The sequence below is a fragment of the Trichosurus vulpecula genome, chromosome 2 (assembly GCF_011100635.1).
Source record: "Trichosurus vulpecula isolate mTriVul1 chromosome 2, mTriVul1.pri, whole genome shotgun sequence".
Taxonomy (NCBI): domain Eukaryota; kingdom Metazoa; phylum Chordata; class Mammalia; order Diprotodontia; family Phalangeridae; genus Trichosurus; species Trichosurus vulpecula.
The window spans coordinates 7,657,334-7,666,892 of record NC_050574.1 but is presented as its reverse complement, the minus strand read 5'-3'; the positions used below and the strand labels follow the sequence as shown (position 1 = coordinate 7,666,892).

Sequence of the window (9,559 nt, the reverse complement as noted above, 5' to 3'; positions counted from 1 at the left end):
GGGGCCATGCTTTTCTCTGGAGTAGGGTGATCAGTGGACAGCCTTGTTCCTACCGGAATGAAGGTAGAAAAAGGCAATGGATGTGAGAAGGGCTTCCTCTAGAGCTCCTACTTGACTGTACTTTGGAGAAATCATGCTGGAGACAAAGCTTTGGGATCTAATTAACAAGGGAAGGCCTCCTGCTGCAGCAAAAACTTCATTAGACCTCCCAACAAGACCATCTCCAAATTCTATCCTGTACAGAAAAACCTACACATGTGATGTTTTTTCTCTGAAATCCTAACGTTTGCCAGCCCTCCTCAATATTTCATGACATTCATAGACTTCATTTCTTCAGCCATCCTCCTGTTAATTGGTACTCACTTTGTTTCCTCTTGTTTGCTGGCAGAAAATTCCTTCTTTCAATGTTTTCGTATCTGTTGGACATCAATTTCTGTATTGCTTTCTTTTTTTTTTTTACAATAATTTGTCTTTTTATTGAGCACCTTAACAAATCATGCCTTAACAGCAAATTTCTGAAGGGGGTACAGGCATTCCTTCCTCTGCTGTTTTTTGGTCTTCAGGCTTTCCTCGTGCTTATTAAGCCTGCAGCGTGTGGCACGGGTCTTCTTGGGCCTAAGGTCCAGAGTCTTGTATTTCTTGCCCTTATAGAATTTCCTGAGATTCTCTTTCTGTGTCTGGTTGATGACAGTTAGGACTCAGGCAATAGATTTTCGGACAACTCAGATCTTAGATAACTTGGATGCAGCTTCTCCAGTGACCTTGGCCACTCTCAATTGGGAAAGTTCCACCTTTAAATCATCCAACTGTTTGAGCAGCTCCTCCTTCTTCTTCCCGCAAAGATCCCTGGCCTTGATTTTTGCCATGATCGCCGATCACACACGCTGCCACCGCCTCCGAGGGGAAAGAGCCTGTACTGCTTTCTTTAAGGGGCTAGGTGACACAGTGAATGGAGTGTTGTCCTTGGAACCACAAGACCTGAATTCCAGTTCAGTGTCTGGCACTTCCTACTTTTATGTCCCTGGGCAAGTCATGTCCCCTAATCCTGCCTGAGTTTCCTAACTATGGAATGAGGATAATAAGGGCATCTACCTCCCAGAGTGCTGTCAAGATTACATTAAACAATATTGGTTAAATGCTTTGCAAATATTAGATCACTCAGGAAATACTGGTAATTTTTATGATTTTCATTTCTTTGGACTATTAGTCTTATAGTAAAGTCAGTTGGCTAAAACATGGATACTAAAACGAGAAAGAGAGGGAGACAGAAAGAGAAAGAGATATAGTCAGAGAGACAGAGAATTCCAGGTCTTCCCCAAGGGAAATTTGCTTACATTTCTTAAAACTACAGAGGAAACTCATTTTTCTTCAAACAATTGCAGTGTATTATGTTGTAAAATGTACTGTTTTATTTGACATATATTGATTTTTTGGAGCAAGTGGGTCTTTTTTTAAGAATGGGGAAATTACTGAAGACAAATGATTATCATACAAATATAACTACTGAACCCCCAGTCAGTGCAGGTGATGGCCTTAGTTAATCAGATGTTTCCACATCCCAGGGCATGTCAACAAGGTCATCACACCAAGATGCCAATGAAGCTTCTGGCAAATATTCCTTGGAAGTATCAGACAGGACTGAACTCCAGAGCAACCACGATGTGCCAGGCACTATGCTAAACACTGGAGATAGAATAAGTGGCAAACGACAGTCCCTGCCCTCAGGGACCTTACAATCTAAGAGGAGACAACTTACAAGTATGTACATAGCAAGCTATAGACCAGATAAATAGCACATACTTCGCAGAGTGGAGGCACTGGAATTAAGAGAGGTTGTAGAAGACTTGCTGTCGAAGGAAGGATTTTAGCTGGGACTTAAAGGAAGCCAGGAAGGTCAGTGGTCAGACTAGAGGGTGGAGAGAATTTCTGGAATGGGGGACAGCCAGAGAAAATGCTGGGAGCTGAAACACAGAGGGTCTTGTGAGTGAAACCTCCAGGAGGCCAATGTCACTGGATCAAAGAGGACATCTGGGGGAGAAAGGTGTAAGGAGACTGGAAAGGTGGAAGAGGGCCAAGTTATTATGCAGGGCTTTGAATGCCAAGCAAAGAATTTTGCACTTGCTTCAGGAAACAGAAGGGAGTCAATGGAGTTTATTGAATGGAGGAGAGAGGTAACATGGTTAGATCTGCATTTTAGGAAAATGACTTTGGGGCTGGACCAGAATGGGGAGAGACTTGAGGCAGGCAAACCCCCTCCCCCAGCAGCTATTGTAATAGTCCAGATATGAGGTGATGGTGTTTTGTTGAAAGCTGATTGAGAAACCTTCATGTGAAGTATAAATGTGAATCATTCTAATTCATTATTTCGTTAGGCAGAAAGGGGCCTGGGTAAATGGGGGCAGTACTGGATTGCTTGTCCTCTTGGGATGGGGGAAAAGGTGAGAGGAATAAAGAATATGAAACTCAAAATCTTATAGAAGTGAATTTTGAAAACTAAAAAAATATATAAATCAAATTTTAAATAAATGCTATTGTTATTCAGCAAAGTCTATAAAACCAATTTAAGTTGAAGTCTTTAGATAATAGTAAGTATGGGGTCTTTCCAGATTAGAAAAAAAAAACATTTACAGAAAGCCCCACAGTACATTTTCAGAATTTAAGATAGAATAAAATTTTATATTTTATAATTACACAAAGGAATGAAATGATTAATTTGGGGTTTTGGAGGCCACAACTGATCTAGGTCATTGTTATAAGTCTTTAATGCATAAATTTAAAAGAATATTATCAGTAATAGATTAAAAATCTGCAGAGCTCCACAACAAACTTTTTGTTGATCTTGTTAGGAGTTCTGAGAACAAAATATTTGGGGAACCAGAATTCTGGAGTCAAGGTTGTTCATTGTATTGATCCGTGTTGCTACAGACTCTAAACTGTTCTCCTGGTTCTGCTCACTTCTCTCCATATTATTTCAATCAACTTTTTCCAGGCTTCTCTGACACTGGGTCTGTTGTTACTTCTTATGGCTCAATTATCTTCTATTTTATTGTCAGACCATCATTTGTTCAATCACTTCCCAATATATGGGCAGCATCTTTGATGCCAGATCTTTGCAACAACAGATACTCTCTTTTTGTGTTTCTTATATGGTTCTTTATGGTTTTGGGTTACTTGTTGAGTTTAGAGGTCTAGCGGTTATCACTGGGTCAAAGGACTTCTATTTGAGTGAGTTTGGGGGCATAGTTCCAAATTGAATTATAGACTGCCATCCTTTCATTTTAGTTCTATGTACATTTTCCTGTCAAAGGTGTTTCTTATACACATGTTGTCAGGTTCTGCTTCCTAATGCATTCTGCCACCCTCCTTTTTTTATGGGTGATTTCATCCCAAGCACATTTTGTTAGGATAATTGTGTTTTCTCCATCATATCCTCTTTCCTCTTTGTCTGGCCTTGATCTTTAGAAAGAAAAAGTAGGAGGGAGAGTGGAATGGGATCAACAGTAGTCATCTATACTTCAAATGGCCTGATCCCCACTCCTCCCCCAACCTTGTCTTCCCTCCATCCCAATCTCAGATGCCTGGGTATAACACTATCTTCCTCATCCTCCCCCTCTCTGAATTTGATATATTTAAGCTCAAAATAAACAAGAAAGAAGTTAAGGAAGTGAATAGAATTTTAGAAAAGACAGATATGATAGACCTCTGGAGAAAACTGAATGAGGATAAAAAGGAATATACCTTTTTCTCAGTGGTACATGGCACATACTCTAAAATTAAGCATGTACTAGAGCATAAAAGCCTCTCAATCCAGGGTAGAAAGGCAAAAATATCAATGCATCCTTTTCAGATCATGATGCAATTAAACTTATTTGTAATAAAGAACCATGGAAAGAGAAACTAGAAATTAATTGCAAACTAAATAATCTAATTCTAAAGAATGAGTGGGTCAAAGAACAAATCATAGAAACAATTAATAACATCATTCAAGACAATGACAATAATGAGACAATATACCAAAACTTATGGGCAGCCAAAGCATTTCTGAGGGGAAGTTTTATATCTCTACATGCTTACATGAATAAAATAAAAGGAGATCAATGAATTGAGCATGCAACTGAGAAAGGTAGAAAAAGAACAAATTGAAAATCATCAGTTAAATACTAAATTAGAAATACTGAAAACCAAAGGAGGGATTAAAAAATTGAAATCAAGAAAACTATTGAACTCATATGTAAAACTAAAAGCTGGTTTTATGGAAAAACCAATAAAATCGATAAAATTTTGGTTAATTTGATTAAAAAAAAAGAAAACCAAATTACCAGTGTCAAAAATGAAAAGGGTGAATTCACTCCCAATGAAGAAGAAATTAAAACAATAATTAGGAATTATTTTCCCTAATTGTATGCTCATAAATGTGACAACTTGAGGGAAATCGATACACTAGGACCAGGTAGGATTTATTCCAGGAGTGCAAGGCTAGTTCTGTATTAGGAAAATTATCAGCAAAATTGACCATATCAACAACAAAACTAGCAAAAACCATGTGATTATCTCAAGAGATGCAGAAACAGCTTTTGGCAAAATACAACACCCATTCCTATTAAAAACACTAGAAAGCATAGGAAAAAATGGTATCTTCCTTAAAATTATTAGTAGCATCTAACCTAAAACCACCAACAAGCATTATAGGTCATGGGGATAAGTTAGATGCATTTCCAATAAAATCAGGGGTGAAACAAGGATGTTTATTATCACCCCTATTATTCAATTTGGTACTAGAAATGTCAGCTTTAGCAATAAGAGAAGAAAAAGAAATTGAAGGAATTAGAATGGGCAAAGAAGAAACTAAGTTATCACTCTTTGCAGATGATATGATGATTTACATAGAGAATCCTAGAGAATCAAGGAAAAAACTACTTCGTATAATAAAAATCTTTAGCAAAGTTGCAGGATATAAAATAAACCCACATAAATCCCCAGCATTCCTATAGATTACTAACAAAGCCTAAAAGCAAGAGTTAGAAAGAGAAATTCCATTTAAAGATACTGCAGACACTATAAAATATTTGGGAGTCTATGTGCCAAGACAAATGCAAGGCCTATAAGAACACAATTATGAAACACTTTTCACACAAAGTCAGATAGAAATAAATGGAAAAACATCAGTTGTTCATGGTAAGGCCAAGGTAATATAATAAAAATGACAATTTTACCTAAATTAATTTATGTATTTAGTGCCATACCAATCAAACTAACAAAAATTATTTTACAGAGCTGGATAAAATAATAACAAAATTCACCTGGAAGAACAAAGGGTCTAGAATATCAAGGGACTTAATGAAAAGAAATGCTAGGGAAGGTAGCCTAGCCATACCAGATATTAAACTGTACTATAAAGCAGGTCATCAAAATTACTTGGTAATTGGCTAAGAAACAGAGTGGTGGATCAGTGGAACAGGTTAGGTATACAAGACACAGGAGTCAATGCCTATAGCAATCTACTCTTTGATAAAGTCAAAGAATTTGGCTTCTGGGCTAAGAATTCACTATTTAACAAAAACTTCTGGGAAAATTGGAAAATGGTACGGCAGAAAGTGCGCATAGACCAATATCTTACACCATATACCAAAATAACACCAAAATGGGCTCATGAGTTTGGAATAAAGGCTGATACTATAAGCTATTTGGGAGAGCAAGGAATAGTTTACCTGTCAGATTTATGGGAAAGGGAAGAATTCATGATCCAACAAGTGATAGATAGACAAAATGCAAAATGGATAATTTTGGTTATGCTAAATAGAAAAGTTTTTGTATAAACAAAGCCAATGCAACCAAGCTGAGGGAGGAGAATATCTTTACAACCAGTGTCTCCGATAAAGGCCTCATATCTAAAACAAACGGGGAACTGAGCCAAATTTATAGGAATACAAGACATTCCCCAGTTGAGAAGTGGTCAAAGGATATGAACAGGCAGTTTTCAGAGGAAGAAATTAAAGATATCTATAGGTATATGAAAAAATGTTTGAAATCACTGTTGATTAGAGAAATGCAAATCAAAACAAATCTTAGGTACCATATCTCTCCTATCAGATTGGCTAACATGACAAAACAGGAAAATAGTAAATGCTGGAGTAGATGTGGGAAAATTGGAACATTATTACATTGTTGCTGGAGTTGTGAACTGATCCAGCCATTCTGGAGAGCAATTTGAACTATGCCCAAAGGTAATAAACATGTGCATACCCTTTGACCCAGAAATACCACTTCCAGGGCTGTTTCCCAAAGAGATCACGCAGGTGGGAAAGGAACCTGTTGGGATTTGGGTGGGGGTGGGACACCGCTTAGGGCTGGGTGGAGGGTGGGGCAGGGACTACAGCTTTCCGGGTATAACGCTTTTCCGGGTATATCGCTGGGCGGTGCCGGCTTAGGATGAAGCCCGTCCATATAAGGCAATGTTATAGCTCTCGCCACTGGATTGGCTGCAATAGGTTATATAATGTACGGGGATAGGGGAAGAGAGTCAGAGTCGAGCAGTCGCCGTGGAAGATGTACCAATAAAGACCGTGAGCGAGATCCTCTGGCGTTCTGTCTGGTGAATTCAGGTCTGGGTGGAGGCCAGGCCGGCCGGTGACGACCGAAGGCTCGGTGTAGGAGCAGAAGAGGTCCCCCGGGGAGGACTGCCCGCGACCCCCGGCCCAGGAAGAGGCCTAGGGGGAACGCGGCAGGTTGGCGCCCGAACAGGGACCGGCCTAGGACGGCTGGACCGTTGCAGAGTTCCGGAAGAGCCCCGGTGATAGGGGGGACTAGCCCGACTAGGGCGGACCAGACAGCTTCTCCGTGCAGGTAACGGGGGAAAGGCCCGGAGATGGGGCAAGCGCGCAGCCTCCCTTTGCTGCGGCCAGAGGATCGGGACTTATTAACTTTACAGGTCAGAACTGCTTTGTCTAAACGGGGGTTGTCCGCCTCCACGGAGCAGCTAAAGCGGCTCGTGGAAAAGTTGCTGGTGGTGGCTCCGTGGCTCATACACTCGGGGTTTCAGCCGGACCGTTTTCCGGTCTTACAGCAGCAAATGCTGTCTTATCAAAAACAGTGCCCGGGTTTTCTTCTTCCGGAGGACTTTGGCTTGATGGCCGCCATTAAGGGGTTGCTCGACCCCAGGCCTCCTCCGGACACCAGCACGGCAGAGACTCAGACGGAGACCCGGCCGCTCGGTGGGGGCCCGGGAGGGGAGACTGATCTGACTGAGGTGGTGGTAACTGGGCCAAGGCCCGCGGCCTCTGCTCCCCCGTTGTACCCTTGGGAGGATATGCAGGAGGCGGGAAATGAGCGGCCTCAGGCGGAACATACAGGACAATGGCCCCTTTTAGAGACGAAAAGACTAGTCTCGGAGAACTGCTACCACGCTTCAGGCGCAGTTCGACTTTTTGGAGCGGTGGGCGCACCCAGCAAAGATGGCGCCGGTTTCCGGCCGAGGGAGGAGTCGCGGGCGATTCCCTCCTGCGGGGAAGGGGAGGCGCGAGGGAGGGGTGGTGTGCCAGAGGGCCGCCCACTGCCCCGCCCTCCAGAACAGGAACGCAGATCTACTTCCTCTTTTCCCCACTCTGACGGCGAAAGCGAAAGCCGCTATGAGCGGCTCAGCCCGGGGGATAGATCAGGCGGGTACCTTCCTCTGATACCTCGCGCGATCCGCGAAGCTATGCGGTCCGGAGAGGTGGTGGACTCAGAAATCTCTGAGGCATTTCCATTATTTCTGGATAATGGTACCCGAGTTTTTCAGCCCCTGCCGCTGAAGACCATTAGGGAATTTAAGCAGGCGGTGCAGGAGAATGGCCCCGCTTCCCCGTTGGCACAGCGCCTTCTTTCTAATATGACTGTCTCCACAGTCTGGACCCCGCGTGATTTCGATGACCTCGCGTTGGGGGTCCTGAGCCCTGTGGACTACACGGCGTTCCAGGCTATCAAAGAATCGGAGGCTAGAGCGCTCCAAGCGCGCACCGGGGGGCCCCCGGGGCGGGTAGACCTGTTGTTGGGCCGGGGACAATACAGTGATCCCCGGGTACAGGCCACTTTTAGTAACCAGGAGCTGGAGGATGTGCGGGTAGTGCATCAACAGGCATGGCAAAGGCTGGGGCGTACCTCTGCAGGAACCCCAGCTGGCCTGGCCGATATGCGCCAGAAGCCAGGGGAGAGCGCACTTGAGTTTGCCACGCGAGTGCGGAGATACGTGGACAGCACGTTTGCAGGGCCGGGCCGGGAACTCATCATTAAGCAGATCCTCCGAGAGGGGTTCCGGGGGGAGGCGAAGACAGCTCTGGCGGCCTTGCCCCCCGACGCCACCCCGGACCAAATGATAGAAAAGGTGATGTCCCTCGCTCCTCCCTGTCCCATGGAAGTCTTGGCGACGGCCATAGAACGGGACCGGAGGGATCGCTTGAAAGAGGAGGCCGCGAGAAATGACGCCCTGGTAGAGGCTTTGAACCGCCTCGCGGTCTCCCGGGACTCCGGATCCGACCGTCGGTGCTTTAAATGTGGTCAGCTGGGTCACTTTCGGGCCCAGTGTCCACAAAGCTGCGGGTCGGGACGAGGCACCCCAAATTGCTTCCGCTGCGGAAAGCCTGGCCATATGGCGAAATTTTGCCGCTCCGACCAAAGGAACCCCACCCAGGAGTCGGGAAACGAGCACGGGGGGCCGAGAAAGCGGGCAACTCGCCCCCCCCGGGTCCAGTCCTTACGGCCCGAGACTCAACCACCCTTCCCTCGTGGGGGGCAATAGAAATCCCGGTCCAAGGGCCAGCAGGAGTGCTCCTGGCCACGGGGAACCCTTTTCAGTCCCGCTATACCGTTCCCACCCAGGTGCTGGCCCCCGGTGACCCGTTACTAGTAGTTAACCCACACCCTATTCTAGTTGATATTTTCCCAGGTGAGGTCCTCGCTCAGGCAGTGCCGTTCCAGGACACAGAGGCTGATTCTTGCCTTTGGATGGAGAAGATCACAATGGACCGCCCCATGATGATCCTCCTGGTGGAGGGACAGCCAGTGCGGGGTCTCGTAGACACGGGAGCCGATCGCTCCGCGCTGCCCCGCAACCAGTGGCCTCCTCAAATTCCACGCCGACGAGCTGGCAAGCCAGTAAAGGGAGTGGGAGGAGTAGTGGAGGCATGGGAGGCCGCCAGGCCTATGACTTGGAGACGGGACGCGCTTGAGGGCCAGTTTAGCCCTTTGTGCGTTCCCGGTCTCACCTATGCACTATGGGGTCGTGACATCCTTGCACAGCTTGAGGTTACCTTGTCCGGCCCGGATACTTTAAACTCTTGAGGGCCACTGATCGTGACACGGGCACCCCCACACCCCGAATCACTTGGACATCTACCACGCCAGTGTGGGTAGACCAGTGGCCCCTCCCGTTGCAAAAGCTCGTCGTAATGGAGGAGATTGTCCAGGGTCTGCTCCTTCAGGGCCAAATTAGGCCCTCCACTAGCCCTTACAATTCTCCTGCCTTTGTCATTAAAAAACGCGGTGGAAAAGGCCGCTGGAGACTCCTGGTGGACTTGCGGGCCAT

The 9,559-nt window shown here is 45.3% G+C and overlaps 1 pseudogene; it reads right to left on the bottom strand.

Annotated features, from left to right (window-relative positions):
* Nucleotides 1-494: 494 nt before the first annotated feature.
* Nucleotides 495-866, bottom strand: LOC118839741 (annotated as a pseudogene).
* Nucleotides 867-9,559: the final 8,693 nt, after the last annotated feature.